We start from the raw sequence: 4,656 nt of genomic DNA, 5'->3' as shown, positions 1-4,656 counted from the left end.
ACGTTTGACCTCCCGTATTTCCCAGATAAAAGCCAGAAGGAAATGCGAAGTCCTGGAGAGGTCAGGTGACTCGTGTAAGGTCTCCCAGCGGCTTGGTGACAGAGCTGAACCTGGACCCCTTTTCGCTTGGCCACCAAACTAGGAATCCACCCACACTCCCCCCCGAACACACCCCACCCCGCCAAGGCTACGCTCCTTATTTAACGAAAAACAGACTTTAGATCATCTGGTCATGTCCATATTAAAACTATTTCCCTATTTTATGACATAATAACTTGTATGGCTTATTATTGGTTGTAATACGACCTCTTCCTAAATCTCTCCCTCAGTAATTTTTCATAAAATGTATTAAGCGAATTAGCTAAAGGTGCAACGAAGACTCACAGAATGAAAAGAATATTCTGTAATCTCCATTCGGTCACTCCAATATTCCAATCCGTATTTATTACGACCTTCCTCTGATGCTTCCATAACCCAAACTGCCAGATTTACATCGTCTAATGGTTCTCCAATGGGAAAAACCTGTGTTTTTCATCTTCTTATTCCTCTCCCAAGTCGCCCTTCCACAGACAGTGCCTGGTCTGGGTTTAATCAGAAGTTGCAAGACAAAATGTCCGTTATTAAGAAATATAAATATTTTCAGAAGCAATCAAAGGGATGAAAGATTGATTTAGCCTGTAGATTGGGACTAATTCGAAGCAGCTTTGTTCTAATGAGGGCTACTGGGATGCAGAGTCAGGAATTGTGGTGGCCACTGGTGGGAAATTCTGAATCGAGACAATAAAGCCAGGGTTTCTCTTGATAGGTCTGCTGAGATCATTTTTTGCAAGGCGTGTTCTTTAGTCTCTAGAAGGAACCACCTTTCCCGCCACCCTGAGGGACTTGTAGTAGTTGTCTTTGAGAAATTGTGACTAATTCCTTCTTGAGGGTTTAGATCCGTTGAGTATCTCTCCTTTGCTCAATTCCGGAAGCTGGCTTCTAGCACAGAGAACATTTGGGCCTGGAGGCATCTGTATTATAATTTCTTTCTTGGCTTAATAAGAGGTATCACATTATCTACCTGGTCAATCTCTATTGGCTTTCAAAATAGAGACATAGAAAAACCTAATAAGCCTCATTAGGATATCTGCTTTAAAAACAACAGGCTGCCTCATTTAGCGTTTTGCTTTGAAATGTCCCAGCAGAGCTGGGTGGTCAGCGCCTGAATATAGGTATTGCTAATTTGGCATCTTTGTCAGTCTGGTAGCTCAGAGGGGGAAAAAAGAAAAAAAAAAAAATTGCCTAACGTGTAGGTGGAATTTTAATACACAAGGGATCAAACCCTGATTGTTGTCTTTTATTTTTTTGTTTTCTTTCTTTCTCTCTTTTAATCCCACTTTTTGTCCACAAGGCCATGTGTGAGAGAGATGGCTCGATTTTCCTGATATGGTTCACCCATCCACAGCTGGATTTCCAAAGGGAACTGCAAATGTCTTTAAAAGCAACACAACTCAGGGAGTCTGAGAGAGCAAGTTTTTCTTTGTTGTAGGGTATAGTATTATTGGCTGTAGGTTTTTTGATATACATTCTAAATTAGGCCTGCAAAGGCATGCTTCATCTTTAATTCATCACTCTCAGCTGAAAGAGATTAGCAATGTCTAGCACGAACCCCTCGTATGGTGCTGACCTCATCAAGTATGGCCTGAAATTAATTAGCCTCATTCATTCCAAATGGAAAAGGATAATGGAGAAGCATTTTAGAGATGACCATCACAAATTGTATGCAGCATATTTAAAAGGTCCCTATTTTCAAACCACGTAGATTAAAATTCTTTCCGGGGCTTACTATACGCCAGAGTCATCAAGCGCAGCCTGGTCAGGATTCGTGTGCGTGTGTTTGTGTGTGCGCATGCGTGTGTGAGCGTGCGTGCGTGCGTGCCGAGTCGTTGGTCGTGGAGTGTTGCAGCCTGTATAGAGATGTGTCCATATTTAGCTGGCTTGCTACCTAGGATGACACCTGGAATACTTGATCAACAATCTAATGTTTAATACTGTTTTAAACGATCCAGTAATTGAATACATTCGGTGGACTTTTGTTTTGTGTTGTGTTAGCACGAGTTGGACGCGCCAGCACAAACTTTGCTATTTTCCAGTAAGATGTTGTTATCGTCCTCTGATTTAGAAACAGAAAAGCCTCCGAAAGAAATGCTCGATTTTTCTTTTTTGAGTTATTTTTGAAACTTTCTGTGTTTTTTTTCCCAGTCGCTACTGTTTGATCATATTTTAAAACATGATCGAGTACTAACTTGGATCACTTAAATTTACCATCTTTCTAAGATTAGCTGATTTTCCCCATCTGGGGATGGACTGGGGGTCGGGGGAGGGACATTTTTGAATATCAAAACTGCTTTCTTTTCTAGCCAAAAAAATCTTGACCAGGGGTCATTTGGCATTCTCGAAGATGTCATAAAGTTTATTTTTATGAGCAGTCATTTGGGGACTATAGATTAGAAGGCTAGACCCCTGACTTTTTGTGTGTGTGTGTTTTCAGATTTTAATTTTTTAACCAAGACAAATTGTGGTCAATTTATGAAGAGCTATCGGGAGCGTTTTGGGAGAATTTTATCTAGTACACATTTCTTAAGAAAAAAAAAAAAAATCCCAGAATAACTATGTTTAGTTAAATTAAAATTAGATAATCAAAGTACTATAATTACAAAGATTCTACTTAACCGTCGGAGTGAAAAACGCACGTTTAGGCAGTAATCTTTTTAGAGCTCGTTGATATATTAATCTCCATATGTAAGTTATTTAACATTATTTTGTCTTATAATAAAACTGGAAGCCTTTTGCTCATATCTCTGCAAATGTAGGATTTAGAAATTTCTCTAAGCTCACTTTGGCCTAATCTTCTCATCCCAGAAGGCCTGCTGATCTAATGGGCATTTATCACTTATATGTATGTATAAGATCATCGATCACAAACTGTGAACCTATCATTTTGGCATAAAAGACCTATCCTTAAATCTTCCCCAACTTCTAGCATATAATTTGAGAAAATTAGCTAGCATAAAGTCTGGGCTTCTGACTTTTGGGGGATGAAATGCAAAAATGGAGAAAGCTTAAATTATACAAATTTGATTTTAAAGTCACGGTTTAACCGAGCCAGTGAGAAAAGGTGATGCACTGTGGATCTTTAAATGTTGACAGAAATAAATACTTTTTGTTCATTATCATCTGGTCAATTGGGAGTTTCCTGGCTGGTAGACACAGTATTGAAATAAAGGGGACTATTTACAAAAATAGCTTGACTCATTAAAACACGTTACCACGACGATATTGTCCTTATTTATCATTGAGACAAAAATACATACAGTCGATAATATTGGAATTTACTCAAATGCTGAACAGCAAGTCTCAATTTTTAATTTTTTTTTTTATCACCTGAGGTGAAATGGCAGAAAACTCATAAATATGGGGATTAAGGCTGCATGAAATTTAAGTTCATTCGAATGACAAACTCAGATGAACTTTACCAAATTTCATTTGGTTTCCACCTGAAACTATAAATCCTCTTGTGGCACTTGAGAGTCGAAGGAGGTTCACCTAAAATTCAAACCAGGTTTTCCCAAACCTGACCCAGTTGTGTTCTGGGTTTGTAATAAAGCTTTCAGCCCACTTTAGCTAATGATGAATAGAGGATGCGCTGGGGGAAGAGAATTTGAAGATGTTTTTGGAATTGCCGTTTCGTCTTATTTTATTTCATATTTCTAGAAATGTCTAAGGAGTAAAGAAGAACAGTATATGAAGCAAATTTCCAGGGGTATATGTGCAAAGGTGACCGCGTGTGACAGCCCGGAGGAGAAATGGACAGTTAGATATACACGAAGTTTTTTAAAAAGGAGAACCAGTACCAGGCAGACAGTTAGTTCCACGTTGCAGACGAAAAAGACTAGGCCCAGGAAAGCTGCCCAAGGTCACACTGCCCCTAAAAGGGATTTGAACCCCAGGATGCCTCGTTCTGGAATTCTCGGTACTTCAGCCAACGCCAGGGCGCCTCTGAGAAAAAAAATACAATTACGATATGGGAAAAGCAAACTGCTACAGACTACGGAGGAGAGAGATTTCCCCATTTTTTAACGATGAAGAATGGTAGTAAACGGAGACGCTAAAGACGAGGAAGCTCATTCTTGTCTAATCTTCTTATCCCGGGAGCAGGAAGGGAGCTGACTCCCCAGATGGCCCATCAGTCTTTGCCGGGCTTCCATTTAGAAAGCTACGTAGGTAGGATAGAGATAGACTGAGTGGCATTCAAAGGAACAAAGTGGAAACATGACAGGATGAGAGACTTTCCTCCCAAGTCATTGGCAGGAAAGATCGAAAGAACTAAATATGTAGAACTCAGAAAAGCCATAGTTACTATAGAACCCGGTATCATTCTAGAAATATTTAGAACAACAACAAAGGCCTAAAAATGTTACCGGGGAGATTGGAAAGAGGTAAAGAGAAAGTCTAAGGGAAAAACAAGCTATGGGAACTCAGATTTTGTCATTATCTTATGAGACCCATAATAAAAGCTATATTTTCTTGGAATACTATAGCCCAAGCCAGAGATTTTGCAGAAAAAAAAAAAAAAATTTCTTTTTTGGTCCTCTGTCTGTGTAGGTTGAGGCAGAA

This window comes from Pteropus medius, unplaced genomic scaffold (assembly GCF_902729225.1).
Source record: "Pteropus medius unplaced genomic scaffold, Ma_sr-lr_union100, whole genome shotgun sequence".
NCBI lineage: Eukaryota > Metazoa > Chordata > Mammalia > Chiroptera > Pteropodidae > Pteropus > Pteropus medius.
Note: the sequence above shows the minus strand (reverse complement) of the source record.